The sequence below is a fragment of the Carcharhinus amblyrhynchos genome, chromosome 2 (assembly GCF_965287045.1).
Source record: "Carcharhinus amblyrhynchos chromosome 2, sCarAmb.v2.hapA, whole genome shotgun sequence".
In the NCBI taxonomy this organism is placed as follows: domain Eukaryota; kingdom Metazoa; phylum Chordata; class Chondrichthyes; order Carcharhiniformes; family Carcharhinidae; genus Carcharhinus; species Carcharhinus amblyrhynchos.
In genome coordinates, this window is record NC_137325.1 from 31659366 (window position 1) to 31683940 (window position 24575).

The 24575-nt window shown below is 41.0% G+C and overlaps 1 protein-coding gene across 1 annotated transcript in view; it reads left to right on the top strand.

Annotated features, from left to right (window-relative positions):
• The first annotated feature begins 568 nt into the window (after window positions 1-568).
• The window catches only part of LOC145360489 (putative thiopurine S-methyltransferase), a 67448-nt gene continuing 43441 nt past the window's right edge, over window positions 569-24575 (top strand). Inside the window, exon 1 of the mRNA XM_080215734.1 lies at window positions 569-701. The gene's annotated coding sequence lies outside the window, so the exon portion shown is untranslated. The remainder of the gene's footprint in view (window positions 702-24575) is intronic.

Sequence of the window (24575 nt, forward strand, 5' to 3'; positions counted from 1 at the left end):
GAATCGAATCCGAGTCCCTGGCTACCATCCTGCCCATACCTATATCAAATTTCCTCACAACTTTCTTTTTCAAAAGGGAAACAGTTGGAAAAAAAAGCCATCCCAAAGAATGCACCTTCAACACTGCAGCACTCCCTCTGTCACGACCTGAGTGTCAGCCTAGATTTTATGGTGAAGTTCAAGAAAAACTTGAACCAATGACCTTCAGATTCTGGGGTGAAAGTACTGCCACTCCGTCATTGTTAGAATCATAGGAACCCTACAGTACAGAAAGAGGCCATTTGGCCTATCGAGTCTGCACCGACCACAATCCCACCCAGGTCCTACCCCCATATCCCTCCCTACACGTTTACTCGCTAATCACTCTAACCTACACATCTCAGGACTCTAAGGGGCAATTTTTTTTGAAGCGTGACATTTGTTTTCTGCTCTTTCCCAATTCAGTGTTTGGAAAACGAATTGCTGCCTCCCTTCCATCGTATTTGAGTTGTCCTCTCTTAACTGGATGAAAAGTGGGATCGATTTGTAGGGCCTCGAATGATTAACTAACAAGCAACTAGGAGGTGCTGCAGAGCTTCAAATAATCGCGACGATCAGACGCAGGAAGTGTCTTCCCACCTACACAATGTGCTGAGCTCACACGCCGTAAACTTGGGATTGAAAGGAGTTGAATGCAAGTAACTGGCAGCTTTCTAGAATAGGTAATGAACCATTTCACCGCGATTCATTGTAATATACAGATTTCTGTAAATGTGTAATGCGATAAGCTTTTTATTGTATTCTGGGGGGGAAAAAATCACAAAATTGTTAAGACGTAGGAGGAGGCAATTAGTCAACATTGCCTGTATCGTCTTTCCAAATGAGCATTATGACTTAGTGCCTCTTGCCCTTTCCCCCCCCCCCCCCCCTTACCCTTGTACATTGTTTCTATATATCATGTTAATTTATAGTAAAGGGACGGGTTTATTTCTGCCAGTTGGGCAGGTTTACAAGCTGCCAATAAATTCAGTGCCCCAATGTACTGCAGTGTGAAGCTGCCCCAGTCTAAAATGTGCAAGTTTGCTTACGGACTGATGCTTTTGCAGTTATTGCCCGAAGTTGTCAGATCCGGCTCTGTCTTTCGAATCTTTTTCTGCCGAGTGTTCCGGATTGATGCTTCATTTTGCTGTTTGGACAATGCAATCTGGACATCCTCCATAGAGACACAGTCCTTATCGTCCCATGTGGGAAAAGGTATAACTTTCCTCTTTATCGATATGATCTTCTCCCCACCCATTTGTTTGGCTTTCTGCCATTCAGTTGGTCAACTGGCTTTACTCGTAAGGCGAAGTGAGTCACCCATTGCGACAGACTCGAGGTAGAAAACAGCTCCACTTACATTAAAGCGATTTTTCTTTGTGGGAGAAATTATGATAATCTGATGTTGCTTGTCTCTCCGAGACACTCTTTTTAAAGTATTTCCTTGGCTATAAATCCATGTTTATCAGATGTTGATATCGTTGAGAAGAATTAGGGATCCTTCTGCTCACTCAACTGCTCTCGAGCCCGAGAATCATAGTCCCACCTCAGATACATGTCCGGTTGCCTTTTGAAAGTTTCTACTACACTTGATTCCACGGTCCTAACGTGCTGGTTAGATGCATTGGTTATGCTAAATTCTCCCTCAGTATACCTGAACAGATGCCTGAGTGTGGCGTCTAGGGGATTTTCATAGTATCTTCATTGCAGGATGTAAGCCTACTTGTGATTAATAAATAAAACTTTAGATCACAACACTCCAGCCTTGCCGGAAATTCAGCAGGCCAATTGCTCTCGATTTTTTTGGTGGGAGGTGGATGTTAAGGTGGTATGTTACGCATATTCAGTTAGGACTCCTGCAGTACACAGGTTCCATTTTAATGCTGAGTATTTCCAGTGTTTTCTCATTTAAATTAATCTCTTCTTTTGATTTTTGTAAAAAAAATAGAAAACCTGTCACTTTTACTTGCTGACCTTTCACTGTGTCACAAAAATGTAAATTGCTGAAATGGTTAAGCAAACAGTAAGGTGACCGATTGCAATTCAACACAAAATGTGAGCTTGGGAATTTGGTAAGTGAAGGGATTTTAAGGGTTAATTCTAAGGGTCAATATTTTACCTAAATCTCATCTAATTCTAAATTATTGGAGCCATAACTTCCTCAGAGTGGCAATCTGCGTCAGAAGTTGTCACTCCATATTCACTTATGTCTGACAAATTCCTTCCACGTCTTTCTCGCCTGAGCTTCTGAGTCAGATTGTGTGATTCCAGACAGGAGTGATCAGGGCTGGGGCCCAGATTTTGGGATGGATTGGGGGTGGAGCCAGACGTTGTTGCACAAACCTGTGTGTTTTAACCTCTGCAGTGAATAAAGACAACTTTAAATATTTAAACACAATTTCCTTCATTCTGTACCTACGTAAACAACAGTAAGTTCTTGCAATGTATAAACCAAATACTCATTATCTGTTCCTTTACTTAAATTGGCAATATGGTGGCAGAGTGGTTAGCACAATGCCAGTTCAATTCCTGCCTTGGATCATTGTATATGTGGAATTTGCATGTTCTCCCTGTGTCTGTGTGGGCTCCCTCCGGGTGCTCTAGTTTTGTTCCACACTCCGAAGATGTGCAGGTTGGTTGATTGGTAATACTAAATTGTCCATTAGTGCCTTAAGATATGTAGGTTAGGGGGATTAGTGGGGTAAATATGTGGGGTTGAAGGGATAAAGCCTGGGTGGGATTGTTGTAGGTGCAAGCTTGGTGGGCTGAATGGCCTCCTTCTGCACTGTAGGGATTTGATGATTCTTTGATTGCGATTGATTTCCACTTGCAATTAAGACCTGCCCAGGATTTTGTCACATGGAACCAGCCCTTTGTTATCTTCTTCTTCTAGATGTAGTCTCTCCATGTTAGCTTAGTCCCTAAGTTTTTCGCACTTTTGAGTTAGCATAATTAAACTCCAAATGTTCCTTGGTAACCAGCCAATGAATTGATCATAAACCCCAATTGCATCATTCGATTAGGCCAATCAAATAGAGCCAGGACAGAGGTATTGGTCACTCCAGACTCAATCATGCTTCGGCCTGTATGTACATACAATTTACATTATAATGCCCATACAAGGGACACTGGCTCCTAAGATCTGTAAAGAACTCCTCAATGCCAAGGACAGTTTGTTACATCTAACATCTTGTGACCTTTGATAAGTTCCAGGCCCACTTGGCCACAAGAAATCCCAGCATAGCAAAAAAAAACTTTAATCAAAAGTCATGGTTGCATAATTAAAGATCATTTAGCATTTTAAAAGTTAACTCTTTGCAGGCCATAAGATACAAGATCAAAATTAGGCCATTTGGCCCATTGAGTCTGCTCCGTCTTCATGGCTGATATGATTCTCATCCCCATTATCCTGATTTTTCCCAATAATCCTTGATCCTGACCTGGCCTCTACAGCCCCCTGTGGCAATGAGTTCCACAGATTCACCACCCTCCAGCTGAAGGAATTCATCCTCATCTGAGTTTTAAAAGAATGTCTCTTCACACTGAGCTTGTACCCTTGAGTTCTAGTCTCTCCCACTCATGGAAACATCCTCTCTACGTCCACTCTATCTAGGCCTCTCAGTATTCTGTAAATTTCAGTTAGATCCCCCTCATCCTTCTAAACTCCATCAAGTATAGACCCAGATTCCTCAACTGCTCCTCATATGACAAACCCTTAATTTGTGGGATCATTCTTGTGAACCTTCTATGGCCCTCCAAGGCCAGCACACCCTTCCTTAGGTATGGAGCTCAAAACTGCTCACAATATTCTAAATGGGGTCTGACCAGAGCCTTATACAGCCTCAGGAATACATCCCTGCTCTTGTATTCTAGATCTTTGGAAATGAATGTTAACATTGAATTTGTCTTTCTAACTATCAACTGAACCTGCATGTTAACCTTAAGAGAGTCCTGAACCAGGACTCCCAAGTCCCTGTGTGCTTCAGATTTCCGAGGCCTTTCCCCATTTAGAAAATAGTTTACACCTCAATTCTTTCTACAAAAGTGCATAACCTCACACTTTCCCACATTGTTTTTCATCTGCCACTTTTGCTCATTCTCCAACCTGTCCAAGTCATTCTGCAGCCTCCCCACTTCCTCAACACTACCTGTCCCTCTACATATCTACATATCCTCCACAAAATTTGGCAAGCGTGCCCTCAGTTCCATCTTCCAGATCATTAATATACATAGTGAAAAGTTGTGGGCCCAACACTGACCCCTGTTGAACACCACTAGTCACCAGTTGCCATCTTGAAAAGGACCCCCATATCCCCACTCTCTGCCTTCTGTCTGTCAGCCAATCTTCTATCCATGTCAGTACCTTGCCTCTAACACCATTGGCTCTTAGCTTATTTAGCAGCCTCCCATAAGGCACCTTTGTCAAGGGCTTTCTGGAAATCCAAATAAATCATGTCCACTGGTTCTTCTTTGTCTCATTTTTTTCATTGACTCCTCAAAGAATTTTAACAAAGTTGTCAGACATGACCTCCCTTTGACAAAGCCATGCTAACTCGGCCCTATTTTGCCATGCATTTCCAAGTACTCCACAATTTCATCTTAATATTGGACTCCAAGATCTTACCCAGGTCCGGGATCAGGTTATCTGGCCTATAATTTCCCATCTTCTTCCTCCCTCTCTTAAACAGCGGTGTTACATTAGTCTTTCTCCAGTCTTCTGGGACCTTCCCTGACTCCATTGATTCCTGAAAGAGTACCACTAATGCCTCCACAACCTCCTCCACTATCTCCTTCAGAACCTTGGGGTATAGTCCAGCTGATTTATCACCTTCAGACCTTTCAGCTTTTCTAGCACTTTCTCCTTAGTGATGGCCAATACATTTACCTCTGTCCCCTGACTCTCTTGAAGCTCTGGCCTGTTACTGGTGTCTTCCGTCATGAAGACTGATACTAAGATTCAATTGAATCATCCTCTCCTTAACATGATTCCTGTTTCTTGGAATGAATTTGTGTTGTGCCTTCTGAATTATCCCCAAAATCTCCTGCCGTTGCTGTTCTACAGTCTTTCCTGCTAGGGTCCCTTTTCAATCAAATCTGGCCAGCTCTTCCCTTATAGCCTTGTAGTTTCCTTTACTCAATTGTAGCACCATTATATCTAATTCCAAAGTCTCCCTCCCAACAGCATTATGAACTCTATCATAATATGTTCTTTATGATATGTTCTCTCAGGGAACCTTAAGTTCCCTGATCAAGTCTGCCTCATTTACACATCACCAGATCCAGAAGTGCCTGTTCCCTAGTGGGCTCTGGCACAAGCTGCTCCAAAGAACTATCCCATAGACATTACACAAATTCTTTTTTCTTGGGATCCGCTACCAATTTGATTTTCCCAATCCACATGCATATAGAAATCCCCCATGATTGCTGTGATATTGCCTTTTTTATATGCTATTTCAATCTCCTGATTTTATTTTCTGTCCAACATCCTGACTACAGCTCGAGGTCCCATAATAACTCCCATCCATCCTCTTGATCCTAGAAGCCACAGGCAAAATTGATCACTTACCCATCACCAAATCCATGTACAGTTGAAACTCAAACCTCAAACTAACCAATTAAATTAATTCAAATTACACAATATCGATGTTACATACAAACATACATCACTTAATCACTACAAACAACATTCGTCCTTACGCAAACATATTTCCTCATTCACTGTTTGGTTATCTCTTTCTGCCATTTGATGAACTTTATTGTTACACAATTAAATACAACAAAGTGCAAAAGATTGATAATACTTTAGCATAAGATATTAATCAGACCCAAGGATGAATTTGTACGTTGGAGCCCCAGTTCCAGAAATCATCCCACCAACTCGTTTCCTTCATATTCTTAATATCCTGATCAATAGTTTGAGCAGTTTATTTCACTTGAATGAAAATATGATAAGCAGTAGCTAATTGTGTTCTAATATCTTCCAAATGTTCAGTTAGTAGGTTGATGGTATTTCATTTCTCAAAATGTTAAATGCATTTTAGTGAAATACAACACAATTGGTACCACTTCATAACGAATATTGTCATACAGATACTAACAGGATACTGTTATTACAAAACCATTTTGAGGTCCGAGATTATTCACTGGACAAGAATATATCATTTGTGGGAAAATGTAGTGGTCAAGTAAAATTCAAATTCAGGTGCACTATGTACCAAAGAAGGTACTAAAGAGGTTGGTTTAACTCTTCAATGTGCTTGATATTTAAGGTGATCCTGTTCTGCAGAATGAACCCCTTTGCAAATACCACGTTCATACTTATCAGGAATTTGTATTGGAATTTGAATTCTATCAAGCTCATTTCATGCCATATAGGTTCTACATAACATTGTAAATTGTACACAATTGTCACTAAAAGATGTTACACACCGTGACATAATTACTCCCCTTATAACAGAAACATGGCACAATGGGTTTGATTATACCATTATATAGTTATCTCATATTTAAACATCTATCGACATCCAAACATAATCATTACATTTGGATTCATCCATAAATGTCTATCTTCATATTGTGCTGCATCCCAAGGAGTAAATCATAAATTTCCTCATTGTCCTTTTGTTATGTCTGTTGCGAGATGTCAGTTGCAATGACCCCACATTATTCAACAAAATCAGAAGAATAATTCCCATGGAAAAAAACCATTTCCCCTGCAACAGATCAAGGTGGTACCTGCTGTTATGTGCAGTCTGTATTAACTCCTGGTACTTAGAAACTGAAATATAAATATTCATCTTCCTGCTGGAACAGATTTGGTTTAAATAGAGAAGAACTATATTCTTTACGCTGAAAAATTGATTACTACTTCAGATAACATGTTTTACCACTAAGAGCATTTACAAACAGCCATCCCATTGGATGCATACAAAATAGCCCATAATGAAAAGGAATGTTAGGAACCAATCCTGGTGAGAAGAAGCAATAGGAAACTATCGATGAGACAAAACTGGAGAAGATCCTTCCAAGCAGAGTTAGAGAAAACTTGGATGACGTAAGGAATGTTATGAACTGTCTCTTATCTGCAAGATGGTTAAAATGTAACAAGGATCCTCAAACGTTGGCCTTCAGCACCCTTGAGAGCTCGTTTAGGCACAGGAAGCTTACTAGGTTTATTTGGAGGCAAACGTTTTTTAATTTGATCTTCATCCTGTCTACCTAGAAACTTACTTTGTAGCCTGTCACTAATTTGAACAGCATTTTGATCAGGAAGCATTCTGTCTAGCCAATCGTTGCTGTTCATTCCTCAAGAAGTCTCACAACATCCCTCTGCCATCCCTTATACTGACTCACCACTCACTTCTGATTTATATAATTCTCAACTGCCGCATCTGAATTTGGACCTCCTAACTTTGGGATGCTAGACTTTTCTTTGCCAGAAAATTTTATCCCCTCATGATCAGAAGTATTTACTAATTCTGTCCATCCAAAGTATCTGCAGATAATTTCAGTCTAACCTCATTTGTTACAAAAGTATCTAAAGAAGATTCCTTGAACTAGATTGAAAAAGAAATGGACTCAGAATGTCTTTAGAATCTGAATCACTTGAGGAAACATCATCAATGTCATATGCTACTAACATCATGTGATACTGATGATTACTTTGTGCCCCATATAATTTCAACTGGGTAACATATACCAGTCAGTTTTCCCAGTGTCTAAACACTTTGTACACGGATGGGCTAGCTTTGTTAAATGTGACAAGAGGATCTGAAAATCCAGGAGGTAAAAATGTACAGGATTGTAAAGATGAAGCATCACCTTCTGCCTTACAGCATTCTCAACTGGATTTATCTTACTATCAAATACTTGCTCTATTGTTTGTTTTGCCCCATCTTGACAGCTTCTGCCATATGTGCAGGCTGTGCAGTCTCTAACAATTGCTGCACTAACTTTTCATGATTAAGAGCTTTGGTTCTGGAACATTTAACCCCAACAGATAGTCAACAACTCTCATTGGATGCCTTATCATTAGCACGTGAAGTGGAACTCCACGTACCCAGTGGAACTAGAAAAAGTGTTTCATATCATCATTAGAACAATAAGTAACATTATGTCCCAGGTAGAATTGTTTTGATGTACCATCTTCTTAATCAGACTCTTTAAAGTATGGTTCATTCATTCCACTATCCCACTAGACTGAGGATGATATGCTATGCGGAATTTGAGTAATTCTAAATATTTTCATTATAATTTGCATTACCTTCCCAGTAAAATGTCTGTCCCTTGTCTAATTCTATAATCTGTAGTAACCCCCAATTTGGAAAAACCTTTGCTACAAAATTTGAGTAGTGGCTTTAGCGGTTATAGATCGCACAAGAAATGCCTCAACCCATTTTGTAAAGATGTCGATGATAACCAGAACATACATGTAACCCCACTTGCATGGCGGTAGTGGACCAATGTGATCAATTTGAAGATTAGTTCAAGGTCCCTCTACAGGCTGAGTATATCGTAACATCAGGCACCATAGAACATAGAACATTACAGGCCCTTCGGCCCTCGATGTTGCAGCGACCGGTGGAACCAATCCAATGACCCTCTAACCTAAACTATTCCAATGTTATCCATATGTCTATCCACAGACCATTTGAACGCCCTTAAAGTTGGGGAGTCCACTACTGCTGCAGGCAGGGCATTCCACGACCTTACTACCCTCTGAGTAAAGAACCTACCTCTGACATCCATCCTATAATTACCACCCCTTAATTTAAAGCTATGTCCCCTTGTGTTAGCCATCACCATCCGAGGTAAAAGGCACTCACTGTCCACCTTATCCAATCCTTTGAGGCATACAAGATGATCAATCAGGTCACCTCATAACCTTCTTCTCTCCAATGAAAATAACCTCAAGTCCCTCAGCCTTTCCTCATGGTGGCACAGTGGTTAGCACTGCTGCCTGACGGTGCCAGAGACCCAAGTTCAATTCCCAGCTTGGGTCACTTTCTGTGCAGAGTCTGCATATTCTCCCCATGTCTGCATGTGTTTCCTCCCAAGTCCAAAAGATGTGCTGGTTCGGTGCATTGGTCATGCTAAATTGTCCCTCAGTGTACCCGAACAGGCGCAGATCATGGCAACTAGGGGATTTTCACAGTAACTTTACTGCAGTGTTAATGTAAGCTACTTGTGACACCAATAAATAAACTTCTCCTTTTAATATATTGGGATTATTCAGTGCACAAATCAAACAGTTTTCAATGTAATGCCTCACATCATTACTGAGATTAGGCCACCAACATAATCCCTTAATCCATTCTAGTGTGGTATCTATGCCTTGATGACCATGCCCATCATGACATTGGTGAATAACATGATTCCTATCCTGTCTTGGTTCTACATACTGTCTCTCTTTAAGAATCACCCCATCTTTCCGTTGTAATTTATTCTTCAATCTGACATAGGGAGCTGGATATAGCCTCTGCTGTATTTGTTTTAAATCAGCATCTCCACTCTGAGACAATTTCAAATCTTCAATATTAATCTGACTGAATGTAACAGCATTAATTTTATCACAACAGAAGGCTGCCAAAAATTTCCAGAATGAACCCTTTGTTTCACCAAATCATCAGCCCTGACATTACTTCTTGTGAAGTTTTGTGGTAGGCCTTAACTGTAATTATGCCAAATGTCCTACATTAGCCTTCCGAAGAATAAATTTTAACAAGGCTGCAGATGGTAATGGTTTTCCATCTACAGACACAAAACCACAAGTCTCCTGTAGTGGCAAAAAATCTGTTAAGCTATTACAAACATACATGCTATCAGGGTAAATGTCTGCTGGAGATGAGAATATATCAGGGTGGCTTACTGTATAGGCTATAGCTACTAATTCCACCATCTGGGCACTGATTTTACTGTGCAATTTTAAAGCCAATTCCAGCAGCAAATTTTCTTGCTGGTCCTCTGCATGTCTGTCAGACATGGCGATGCTGGCATTGGACTGGGGTAAACTCAGTAAGAAGTCTCACAACACCATCTTCCCTCACCTGACGAAGGAACAGCGTTCCGAAAGCTAGTGGCGTTTACTACCAAATAAATCCGTTGGACTTTAACCTGGTGTTGTGAGACTTCTTATTGTGTCTGTCTGACACCATCCTCCACCCTTGAAGATCCATCAACATAAACATGCTGTACATTCTCTTTCTGCACAGTCATCGGTCATCTGCCCTGTTGTTTTGGCACAAATGATCCATTGGGATCATTAGCTGCCACTACTTGGCATTCATGACATTCACCACCATAATGAAGATTATCAGCTAGAAAGGTGGACACTTTAAGTTTAACCATGGTATCCGTGCCTTGAATCAAAAGGCTGCACTGCGCTAAAAGAACTTGACTAACTGAGCTATATTTGACTTGACCATCTAACAAAAGCTGTAGAGGTGTGTGTTCTGTTAAAATTGCTAGGGAGTTAAAGCCAACTATATATGCGAAGAAGTGTATTGCCCAAAATATCGCTAAAAGATGGTGCTCACACGCAATAAACCCCTGTTCCACTGGAATAAGGAGTCAAGAGGCATAAGTCACAGGTCCCAGTCTGTTGTGTATTTCCTGTAAAGGAACAGCTGAGAGAGTTAAATCGGTTGCTGCCACTTCCAATGCAAATGGCAGATCAGGATCTGGCACCAATAACGCTGGCGCTGGAGCCAAAGCACGTTTTAAATCAGATACTGCCTGTATGTGCAGCTCAGTGCACAGCCATGGAGCATTTTTGCAGAGTAGCTCTGACATTCAAGTAGCTTCAGTTGCAAACACATCAATATGGTTTCTGCAGTGTCCCACTAAACAAAGGAAAGACCTAAGTGGACCAACATCCTTTGGAAGAGGCAATTGTAAGATAGAATCAGTTTGTTTTTGTCCAATCTCTCGTTTACCTTCAATAATGACAATACCCAAATAAACCACACAAAATCGCATGATTTGAACTTTCTTAGGATTAACATTACAACCTAAATTACTGAGGAGGGTAAGCAATTTATCTAACAACCGGAGATGTTCTGATTTAGTTTCAGTTTGTAATGAAAGATCATCAACATACTGAACTGAACATACAGGTCATGAAAGTCCCCCTAATCCTGCAGCCATGCGACAACGAAAAATGTAAGTCAGCCATGGGTGCCAAGTTTCTCGTCCAGTATTTGTCCCTCAGCCAATATACCTGAAACAGAATATCTGGCCATTATCTCATTGCTATTTATGTCTAGTTTGAATAAATAAATTCAGTGCCCCCATGCACTGCAGTGTGAAGCTGTCCCAGGCTAAAATGTGCAAGTTTGCTAATGGACTGCTGCTTTTGTAGTTATTGCCTGAAGTTGTCAGTTCTGACTCTGTCTTTCTAATCTTATTCTGCTGGGTTTTCTGGATTGATGCTTTATTTTGCTGTATGGACAATGCAATCTGGACATCCGCCATGGAGACACAACCCTGCTCATTGTGCTCTTCCAATGTGGGAATGGGTATAACTTTCTTCTTCATCAGCATAATCATTTCCCCACTGTTTGGCTTTCTACCATTCAGCTGACCAACTTGCTTTACATATAAAGCGAAGTGGGTCACATTGTGACAGACTCAAGGCAGAAAACAGAAAGCTCCACCTGCATTATCGAGGTTTTTTTTGTGTGAGAGAGATTTTGATAATCTGATGTTGCTTGTCCCTTTGGGACATTTTTAATGATTTCCTTGGCTATAAATGCATGTTTATCGTAGAGTCACAGAGATTTACAGCATGGAAACAGGTCCCTTGGCCCAACATATCCATGCTGCCCTTTTATTTAACCACTAATTTAGTCCCAAGTGCCCACGCTTGGCCTATATCCCCCTATCCTATCCCATCCTACCCATGTAACTGTCTAAATGCTTTTTAAAAGCCAAAATTGTACCCACCTCCACTACTAGCTCTTGTTCCTGACACTCACCACCTTCTGTGTGGAAAAAATTGCCCCTCTGGACCCTTTTGTATCTCTACCTAAACCTATGCCCTCTAGTTTTAGATTCTCCTGTCTGACTACCTAGCTGACCTGTGCCCCTCATTATTTTATAGACCTCTAAAATCATCCCTAAGCCTCCTACGCTCCAGGGGAAAAAGTCTCAGTCTAACCAGCCACTCATTATAACTCAAACCATCAAGTCCCGTTAGCCACCTAGTAAATATTTTCTGCACTCTTTCTAGTTTAATAATATCCTTTCTAAAATAGGGTAACCAGAACTGTACAGAGTATTCCAAGTGTGGCCTTATTACCGTCTTGTCCAACTTCAACAAGATGTCTCAACTCCTGTGTTCAATATCCTGATCAATGAAACTAAGCATGCCGAATGCCTTCTTCGCCACTCTATCCACCTGTCACTATACTTTCAAGGAGCTATGAACCTGTACCCGTAGTTCACTTTGTTCTACAACGCTCCCCAATGCCCTACCATTACCTGAGTAAGTCCTGCCCTGGTCCAATCTACCAAAATGCGTGTGCTTAACCTGAATGCTATTTAACACACTCTTGAAAGCCCCCCCATTCACCAGCTATCCCGTTGCCTGCCAAGAGAGTCCCCAATCAACTTTTGGAAGTTCCTGATACCATCAAAACTGGCCTCGTCTAATTTAGAATTTTAACTTGTGAGGCCACTCCTATCATTCTCCATAGCTATCTTAAAACTAATGAAATTATGGTCACTGGTCCCAAAGTGATCCCTCACTGACACTTCTGTCACCTGACCTTCCTTATTTTGCCCCTCTCCAGCTGAGCCATACACATTCTGAATGAGAAATTCCTCCTGAATACAGTCAACAAATTTCTCTCTGTTCAAGCCTCTAATGCTATGGCTGTCCCAGTTAGGAAAGTTAAAGTCCCCTACTATTACCACCCTATTTTTCTTGGAGCCATCTGTAATCTTTTACACATTTGCACCTCAATTTCCCACTGACTATTTGGGGGATTATAGTACAAAGTGATTTCCCCCTTCTTATTTCTCAAATCTACCTATATAGACTCAGTGGGCGAACCCTCAGAAATATCCCCAATCAGTACTGCCTTGATGCTTTCCCTAATCAAAAGTGCAACTCCTCATCCTTGCTTACCTCCTATTCTATCTTTCCTACAGCACCTGTACCCTGGAACATTGAGCTGCCAGCCCTGTCCCTTCTTTAGTCATGTTTCAGTAATTGTTGTAATAACCCAGTCCCATGAAGCCATCATGCTCTGAGTTCATCTGCATTACATGTCAGGCGTCTTGCATTGAAATAAATGTAGTCTGGACTTCCCTTGCTCTCTGCTGTGCTTTGACACCCTACCGGGTGTCAATATTGTTGAGAAGGATTGGGGATCTTTTTGACCACTCAACTGGTCCAGAGTACAAGAACCGCAGCAGCATTGTTTACCAATTTAGTCCTGCACCTCAATGATCCTCAGACACATGTCCAGTTGTCTTTTGTATGTTTCTATTACACCTGATTCCACCATCCTGGCATTTTAGATCATAATAATCCAGACTTATCTTGCAGCGAACAGGTTCCATTTTGATGCTGAGTATTTCCAGTGTTTTCTCATTTATATTAATCTCCTCTTTTTTGATTTTTGTAATCATGAAAAACCTGCCACTTTTACTTGCTGATCTTTCACTCTGTCACAATAATGTAAATTGCTGAAATGGTTAAGCAACTAGTAAGTGGCCGATTGTAAATCGAGACAAAATGTGAGCTTGGGAATTTGGTATCTGAGGCGATATTAAGGGTTAATTCAGAGTCAATACCTTACCAGAATCTCATCTAATTCTAAAATCTTGGGGCTATAACTTGCTCAGAGTGGCAATCAGCATCAGAAATTGCCACTCCATATTCACTTCTGTGCGACAAATTCCTTCTGTGCCTGTCTCACCTGACCTTGACTCAGGATGGGTGATTTCAGACAGTAGGAGACAAGGCTGGGGCCCAGACATTGGGGGAGGGGAGGGCACACAAAGTTGTGTGTTTTAACCTCTGCAGAGAATAAAGGCACAAAATCTACTTTAAATACTTAAACACAACTTCCTTTATTCTATAGCTACTTAAACAACAGCAAATACTCACAATGCATAAACCAAATATTCACTATCTGTTCCTTTACTTAAATGGGCAACATAGTGGCACAATGGGTAGCACTGCTGCTTCACAGTTCCAGGGACCTGGGTTCAATTCCCGGCTTGGATCACTGTCTGTGTGGAGTTTGTATGTTTCCCCCCCATGTCTGCGTAGGTTTCCTCTGGGTGCTCCGGTTTCTTCCAAAACACATGCTAGTTAGGTGCAGTGGCCATGCCACGTTCTCCCTCAGTGCACCTGAAGGCGTCAGAGTGCGACTAGAGGATTTTCACAGTAACTTCATTGCAGTGTTAATTTAAACCAATTTGTGATTAATAAATAAACTTTTTAAAAAAAGGATTTGTAAATGAGGGGGATTAGTAGTGTAAATAAGTGGGGTTACGGGGATAGGACCTGGGTAGAATTGTTGTAGGTACAGGTGCATAGGGCTGAATGGCCTTCTTCTGCACTGTAGGATTTTTTTGATTCTATGATTAAGTTTAATTTCCACTTGCAATTAAAACCTGGCAGGATTTTGTCACACGGAGTCAGCTGTTTGTTCTCTTCTTCTTCCAGATGTTGTTTCTCTTTCTGAGCTTGGTCCCTGGGTTCTTCAGTGCCTTCTGAACAAGCTCTTTGTGTTAGCATATTAAGCGCCAAAGATTCCTTGGTAACCAGCCAAGTGCATAGTTCAATTAGGCCAATCAAATAGAGCCACGACAGAGGTATTTGTCACTCTAGACTCGATTATGTTTAGAACTTTAAGTGCGTACAGTTTACAATTCAATACCTGTATAAAGAACACCGGCCCCAAAAGTCTGTAAAGAGATCGACCCTGCCAAGGACAAACTGTTATATCTGACACTGTCTGTGTCCTTTGATTTGTTCCAGGCCCACATGGCCACAAGAAATCCTAGCATCAATCCAAAAATCGGGTTTGCTTGGTTGAAGATCTTTCAGCATATTAAAAGTTAAATCTCTGCAGACCATTCAACCACAATCCTTCCTCTTGATCCTCGAAGCTACAGGCAAAATGGATCACCTATCAATGACCAAATCCATATGGCAGTGGAATTCAAACCTCAAGCCTACCAACTAAATTAATTCAAGTTACACAATATTAGTGTTATATTACATCCATCACTTAATATATGATACACATTTTTCTTATGCAAACATACTTCCTCATTCAACCGTTTGGTTATCTCTTTCTGCCATTGATAAACCTTATTGTTACTCAATTAAATACAACAAAGTACAGAAGATTGATAATGCTTCAGCATAAGATATTAATCAGACCCAGGGATGAATTTGTATGTTCGAGCCCCAGTTCCAGAAGTCACCCCAGTAAATTATTTCCTTTGTATTCTTAATATCCTGATCAATAGCTTTAGCAGTTTATTTCACTTGAATGAAAATTTAATAAGCAGTAGATAAATGTGTTACATAAGAAATAGGAGCAGGAGTAGGCCATCCAGCCCTTCAAGCCTGCCCCGCCATTCAATAAGATCATGGCTGATCTGTCGTGTCTCAGTTCCACATTCCCGCCCTCTCCCCATAACCCTTAATCCCCTCGCTTATCAAAAACCCATCAACCCGCGTCTTAAAAATATTTAGCGAGGCAGCCTCCACCACCTCAATGGGCAGAAAATTCCAGAGATTCACCACCCTTTTGAGTGAAGAAGTTCCTCCTCAACTCTGTTCTAAACCGCACCACCACACGCGCCCCCCCCCCCCCCCCCCCCCCCCGCCTTTATCTTGAGGCTGTGCCCCCTAGTCCTACTGTCCTTTCTGAGCGGGAAGAGTCTCTCCACCTCTATCCTATCCATCCCATTCATCATCTTATACGTCTCAATGAGATCTCCCCTCATTCTTCTAAACTCTAACGAGTACAAGCCTAGTTTATTCGGCCTCTCCTCAGCTCAACTCCGGTATCAGCCTAGTAAACCTCCTCTGCACTCCCTCCAAGGCCAAAATATCCTTGCGTAAGTACGGCAACCAAAACTGCACACAGTACTCCAGCTGTGGCCTCACCAATGCCCTATACAGCTGCAGCAAGACCTTCCTACTTTTATATTTCTAATTTACTCCAAATGTTCAAGTAGTAATATTATATTTCTCAAAATATTAAATGTATTTTAGTGAAATCCAATACAATTGGTACCAGTTCATAACAAATATTGTCAAACAGTATCCTGTTAATGTCTGTTATTGCCAAACTATTTTGAGGTCCAAGAGTATTCACAGGTCAAGAGTATATCTTTGGTGGAGTTGAGTAAATTCAAATTCAAATTCAGGGGTACTATGTACCAAAGTAGGCACTGAAGAGTTTGGTTTAAATCTTCAATGTGCTTGGTATTTAAAATGATCTTTATCTCCAAAATGATTTTGCAAACACCCCGTTCATACTTATCAGAAATTTGAATTCTACCAATCTCATCTCATGGTATATAGGTTGTAAATCATACACAATTGTCACTAAAAGATACTACACACTGTGACATAATTAAACCTCTTATAAGACAAAACATGGCACAATAGGTTTGATTATACCATGATGTAGCAAACTCATATGTAAACATGTATAGACATCCAAACATAACTGTTGCATTTGGATTCACCCATAAATCTCCATCTTTAAATTGTGTATAATCCAAGGAGTTTGTTGTGAGATATCAGTTATGTTTATTCAGCAAACTTAAAAGAACAATTCCCATGGAAAAAGCCATTTTCCCAGCAACAGATCAAGGTAGTACCTGCTGTTATGTGCAGTCTATACAACTCCTGTCCTTATTTAGAAACTAAAAATAAATAGTTGTGGATTCACCTTCCTGCTGGAACAAATTAAGTTTAAATAGCGAAGAAAAATACCCTTTACCCCAAAAAATTGATAACCATTTCCAACATCATGTTCTACCACCAGGAGCATTTACAAAGAGCTATTCCTGTGGGATGATAACAAAATAGCTCATAATGAACACTTGCACAGTGGTTAGCACTGCTGCCTCACAGCACCAGGGACCCAGGTTTGATTCCCAGCTTGGGTTACTGCTTGTGTGGAGTTTGCACATTCTCCCTGTGTCCATGTGGGTTTCCTCTGGATGCTCTGGTTTCCTCCCACATTCCAAAGATGTGCATCTTAGGTGGATTTGCCATGCTACATTGCCCCTTAGTGTCAGCGGGGCTAGCTAGGGTAAGTGCAGGGGGTTATGGGAATAGGGCCTGGGTGAGGAGGTGGTCAATGCAGACTTGATGGGCCGAATGGCCTCTTTCTGGACTGTTGGATTCTGTGATTCTATGAAAAGGAAAGTTAGGAAACAATCCTGGTGAGAAGAAGCAATGGGAAACTTTTGATGAGACAAAACTGGAGAAGATCCCTCCAAGCAGAGTTAGAGAAAACCTGGATGATGTAAGGAACAGAGTGTATTTGAGAGTCCTATCTGCAAGATGTTAAAATGTAACAAGGACCCTCAGAAATGTTGGCTTTTGCAGCTCGTTTAGGTACAGGAAGCTTATTAGATTTATCTGAAAGTACACATTTTTTAATTGATCTTCATCCTGTCTACCTAGAAGCTCACTTTGTAGCCTGTCACTAGCATTAACATCATTCTGATCAGAAACATTATAACTAATCGCTGCTGTTCATCCCTCTGCCATCCCTTACACTGACTCATCACTGACCCCTGATTGATGTTATTAGCAACTGCCATAACTGACTTTGGATCTTCTAATTGTGGGATGCTTAAACTTCTCTTTGCCAAAAAATTCTATCCCCTGATGATCAGGAGCATTTACTAATTCTGGCCGATCTGATGTATCCAATGCTTATAATTCCTCTGAAATATCTGCAGATAATTTCAGTCTAATCTCGTTTGTTACAGAAGTAGCTAAAAGAGGTTCCTCTGAACTAGATTGAAAAAGAACTGGACTCAGAATGTCTTCAGAGCCTGAATCACTTGAGGAAAAATCATCAATGACATAGGCTATCAATATCACGTGATACTGATGATTATTTTGTGCCTGGTTAACATGGTACCAATCATTTTTCGCAGTTTCTAATAACACCCTGTAGATGGATGGGCTAGCTTTTGTTAACTATGAGATGAGGAGCTGAAAATCTAGGAGATAAAAATGTACCAGGATTGTAAAGATGAAGCATCACCTTCTGCCTTGCAGCATTTTCAACTGGATTTACCTTGCTATCAAAATAGGCCTTGCTCTATTGCCTCTTTTGCCCCATCTTGACAGCTGCTGCCATAGGTGCAGTCTCTGACAATTGCTGCACCACCTTTTCATGATTAAGAGCTGTGAGTTTTGGTTCTGAAACATTTAACCCCAACAGATAGTCAATACCTCTCAGAGGATGCCAAGTCACTAGCATGTGAGGTGTATACCCAGTGGAACTAGAAACAGTGTTTTGTCAGTGTATTATCATTAGAACAAAAGGCAACAGTATCTATGCCTATGCCCAGGTAGAATTGTTCAGGTGTATCATCTTCTTAATCATACTTTTTAAAGTGTGGGTCATTTGTTCTACTATTCCACTAGACTCTGGATGATATGTGAAATTTCTGAGTAATTCCAAATATTTTCATAACAATTTGCATTCCAGTAAAATGTGTACCCCCTAGTCTGATTCTATATTCTGCAGTAACCCCCATCTTGGAAAAACCTGTTGTATCAAAATTTTGAGCAGTGGCTTTAGAGGTATTAGATCACACAAAATGCCTCAATCTAATTTGTAATAGTGGTAATGATTGCCAGACAATTTGTGTAACCACCCCCCCCCCCCCCCCGGCAAGGCAGTGGTGGACCAACGTAATCAATTTGAAGATTAGTCCAAGGTCCCGCTACAGGCTGAGTGTGTCGTGTCATCTGGTGGCATGGTAGCCGGGATCTTGGGTTTAATTCCCAGCTTGGGTCACTGTCTGTGCAGAGTCTGCATGTTATCCCTTTGTCTATGTACGTTCCCTCCGGGTGCTCCAATTTCCTCCCACATTCTGAAAGGCGTGCTGATTAGGTGCATTGGCCATTCTAGATTCTCCCTCAGTGTATCTGAACAGGTACTGGAGTGAGGCGATTCGGGGATTTTCATAGTAACTTCTTTCCAGTGTTAATGTAGGCCTCCTTGTGACACTAATAATTAAATATTTTCCTTTGTATTTGCATATTGGGATTATTCTGTGCACAACAAAACAGTTTCCAACATAATTGTTCACATCATCAGAGATTAGGCCGCCAACACAATCTCTTAATCCGATCTACTGTGGTATCTATGCCTTGCTGACCATATCCATCATGACAGTGGTAAATAATATGATTCCTATCCTGCCTTGGTTCTACATACTGTCCCTCTAAGAATCATCCCATCTTTCAGTTGTAATTTATCCTTCCACCTGTCATAGGGAGCTAGATATAGTCCTTGCTGTATTTGCTTTAAAAGCAGCTCCACTCTGAGACCATTTTAAATCTTCAATATTAATCTGACTGACTGTAACAGCATCAATTTGATCCACAACGGAGGCTGCCAAGAATTTCTTGAATGAGCCCCTTGTTTCACCAAATCATCAGCCCTGACGTTACTTCGTGGTGAAGTTTTGCGGTGGCCCTTTACTTTAATAATTCCAAATGTCCTAACATTAGCCTTCTGGAGAAAAAATTTTAGCAAGGCTGCATATATTAATGGTTTTCCACCCACAGACACAAAATCACAACTCTCCCATAAAGACAGAGAATCTGTTAAGCTATTACAAACATACATGCTGTCAGGGTACATGTCTACTGGAGATGGGAATATATCAGGATGGCTTACTATATAGAGTCTTGCTGGTAATTCTGCCATATGGGCACTCATGTTACTGGACAATTTTAAAGCCAGGAGTAACTTTCCTTGCTGGTCCTCTACATATATCCCACAGCATGTCTGTCTGACACCATCCTTCACCCTTGAAGATCCATCAACATAAACATGTCGTAATTGCTGTACATTCTCTTCCTGCACAGCCGTCGGGCATTTCCCCCCCCCCCCCCCCCCCCCCCCCCCCCGTTTTGGCACAAATGGTCCCTAGGGATCATTAACTGCCAGTACTTGACATTCATGAGACTCAGCCCCACAATAAAGGTTATCAGCTGGAAAGGCAGGCATTTTGGTATGTTTAACTGTAATATCCCTGCCTTGAACCAAAAGACTGCACTGCACTGAAAGAACTTGAATAACCAAGCCATCTTTGACTTGACCATCTAACAAAAGCTGTAGAGGTGTGTGTTCTGTTAAAATTGCTAAGGGGTTAAAGCCAATTATATATGTGAAGAATTGTATTGCCCAAAAACACCACTAAAAGATGGTGCTCACACGCAGTAAACCTTTTGAAAATTTCGATTACATCTAATTCCACTATCCTGAAGTTTTAGATCACAACAATCCAGTCTTTCCAGAATTTCAGCAGTCCAACTACTCTTGACATTTTTGGTGGCGGGGGGGATGTTAAGGTGCTATGTTCAGCACATTCAGTTAGGACTGCTTTAGTGAACAGGTTCCATTTTGATGCTGAATATTTCCAGTATTTTCTTGTTCACATTAATCTTTTGATTTTTGTCATCGTGGAAAACCTGTCAGTTTTCTTGCTTGTCTTTCACTATGTCGTAATAGTGTAAATTATGAAATGGTTAAACAAACAGCAAGGTGACCAATTGCAACTCGTTACAAAATGTGAGCCTGGGAATTTGATAAGTGAGGGGATTTTGAGGGTTAATTCTAATGGTCAATACCTCATCCAAATCTCATCTAATTCAAAAATCTTGGGGCTATAACTTGCTCAGAGTGGCAATCAGCATCAGAAATTGCCACTCCATATTCACTTATGAGTGACAATTTCCTTCTGTGCCTGCCTCAGCTGACCTTGACTCAGGTTGTGTGATTCTAGAGTGGTCAGAGCTGGAACCCAGATATTGGGGTGGGCTGCAGGGACTGGACGTTCTGTCACAAACCTGTGTTTTAACCTCAGCAGAGAAAAAAGATGTAAAATCTACTTTAAGTAAACACAATTTCTTTTATTCTGTAGCTACGTAAACAACAGTAAATACTTGCAGTGCCTAAACCAAATACTCATTATCTGTTCCTTTACTTAAATCATTGGCACAGTGGGTACCACTGCTGCCTCAAAGCACCAGGGATGCGAGTTCAAGTCCTGGCTTGGATCACTGTTTGTGTGGACTTTGCATGTTCACCCTGTGTCTGCATAGGATTCCTCCAGGTGCTCCAGCTTCCTCCCACAGTCCGAAAAACGTGCTGGTTAGGTGCAGTGGCCATGTTACATTCTCCCTCAGTGTACCCGAACAGGCACCAGAGTGCGACTAGAGGATTTTCACACTTCGTTGCAGTGTTAATCCAAGCCTACTTGTGACTAATAAATAAACTTTTTTAAAGAGATATGTAAATTAGAAACCCCAATTGCATCATTTGATTAGGCCAATCAAATTGAGCCAGGTCAGTTATTGGTCACTCCAGACTCGATCATGCTTAGTCCTTTAAGTGCATATAGTTTACATTCCAGTGTCCATATATGGAATAAAAGCTCCTAAAGTTTATAAAGAACTTCACCCTGCCAAGGACAAGTTATTACATCTGACCCCATGTGTCCTTTGATATGTTCCAAGCCCATATGGCCACAGAAATAGTGAAAAAAAACTTTAACTAGCAATCAGATTTGCTTGATTTAAGATTTTTTTTTCAGCATGTAAAAAGTTAAATCTCTGCAGACTATTGAACCACAGTCCCCCCTCCTCTTGATCTTTGAAGCCAAAGGCAAAATGGATCACCTACCTATGACCAAAAAAGGTGGGGAATTATAGACCGGTTAGTTTAACGTCTGTGGTAGGTAAAATGTTAGAATCTGTCATTAAGGAGGAAATTGCGAGGCATCTTGAAGGGAATTGCTTGATAGAGCAGACACAGCACGGTTTCATTAAAGGGAAGTCGTGTCTGACAAATTTACTGGAGCTCTATGAGGATGTGTCTAGGGCGGTGGATAGAGGAGAGCCGGTGGATGTGGTCTTTCTAGATTTTCAGAAGGCGTTTGACAAAGTACCTCACGAGGTTATTGCAGAAGGTCGAGGGACATGGAGTTGGGGATAGGGTGTTAGCGTGGATAGAGGATTGGTTGTCAAATAGGAGGCAGAGAGTGGGGGTCAACGGGTGCTATTCGGATTGGCAGATGGTGACTAGTGGAGTGCCCCAGGGGTCGGTGCTGGGGCCTCAGCTTTTTACCATTTATATAGATGATCTGGAGGAGGGAACTGAGTGTAGAGTGTCGAAATTTGCTGATGACACCAAGATTGGGGGAACGGCAAATTGTGCGGAGGGTGTGGAGAGTCTGCAGAAGGATCTAGATAGGCTGGGCGAATGGGCCAGGAAATGGCAAATGGAATTTAATGTTGGCAAGTGTGAGGTGGTCCACTTTGGTAGGAAGAACTATTACTTACGGGGCGAAAAACTGCAGCAGGTGACGGTGCAGAGGGACCTCGGGGTCCTTGTGCACGAGTCGCAAAAACCCAGCTTGCAGGTGGTCAGGAAGGCGAATGGGATGCTGGCCTTCATAACCAAGGGGATTGAATATAAAAGTAGGGAGGTCTTGCTGCAGCTGTATAGGGCATTGGTGAGGCCGCAGCTGGAGTACTGTGTGCAGTTTTGGGCGCCGCACCTGCGCAAAGATATTTTGGCCTTGGAGGGAGTGCAGAGGAGGTTTACTAGGCTGATGTCGGAGTTGAGGGGGTTGAGCTATGAGGAGAGGCTGAATAAACTGGGCTTGTACTCATTAGAGTTTAGAAGAATGAGGGGAGATCTCATTGAGACATATAAGATGATGAATGGGATGGATAGGATAGAGGTGGAAAGACTCTTCCCACTCAAAAAAGACAGTCGGACTAGGGGGCACAGCCTCAAGATAAAAGGGGGGCGGTTTAGAACGGAGTTGAGGAGGAACTTCTTCACTCAAAGGGTGGTGAATCTCTGGAATTCTCTGCCCGTTGAAGTGGTGGAGGCTGCCTCGCTAAATATTTTTAAGACGCGGGTTGATGGGTTTTTGATAAGAGAGGGGATTAAGGGTTATGGAGAGAGGGTGGGAAAGTGGAACTGAGCAGCGACAGATCAGCCATGATCTTATTGAATGGCGGGGCAGGCTCGAAGGGCTAGATGGCCTACTCCTGTTCTTATGTTCTTATGTTCTTATGTTCTTATGTTCTTATGTTCTTATGTTCTTATGTTCTTATGTTCTTATGTTCTTATGTTCTTATGTCCATATGAAAGTGGCTCGATGTTTGAGTTCCAATCAACTAAATTAATTCAAGTTACACAATATTAATGTTCTATTACATCCATCACTTAATATATTATACACAACAATTTTCTTATGCAAACATATTTCCTTATTCAACCATTTGGTTATCTCTTTCTGCCATTTGATAAACTTTATTGTTACACAATTTAAATACAACAAAGTACAAAAGATTGATAATACTTCATAATAAGATATTAATCAGACCCCAGGATGAGTTTGCATGTTCGAGCCCCAGTTGCAGAAATCATCCCACCAAATTGTTTCATTTACATTCTTAATGCCTTGAGCAATAGCTTTTGCAGTTTATTTCACTTGAATGAAAATTTGATCAGCAGTAGCTAAATGTGTTCTAATATACTCCAAATGTTCAGGTTGATAGTAGTGTTACATTTCTCAAAACATTAAATGTATTTTACTGAAATCCAATACAATTGGTACCAATTCATTGTCATACAGTATCCTGACAGTTTTGTAATAATAGATACTATTTTGAAGTCCAAGAGTATTCACAGGACAAGAATGTATCTATGGTGGAGATGAAGTAGTTGAGTAAAATTCAGATTCAAATTCAGGTGTGCTATGTACCAAAGTAGGCACTGAAGAGTTTGGTTTAAAACTTCAATGTGCTTGATATTTAAAATGATCCTTATCTTCAAAATGAACCCCTTTGCAAACACCCCGTTCATATTTATCAGGAATTTGTATTGGAATTTGAATTCGACCAATCTCATCTCATGGTATATAGGTTCTATATAACATTATAAATTGTACACAGTCGTCACTAAAAGATGTTACACACCGTGACACAATTAAATCCCTTATAAATCAAATGATGGCACAATGATTATACCATTGTTTAGCAAACTCATATTTAAGCACTTATAGACACCCAAACATAGTCATTGCATTTGCATTCATCTATAAATGTCCATGAGACCATCAGATCATAAGACATAGTAGCAGAATTAGGCCACTCGGCCCATCAAACCTACCCTACCATTCAGTCATGGTTAATATTTTTCTCATCCCTATTCTCCTCCTCCATTACCCCTGATCACTTATTAACCAAGAACCTATCTCCTTCTTAAAGACACTTAATGACTTGGCCTCCACAGCCA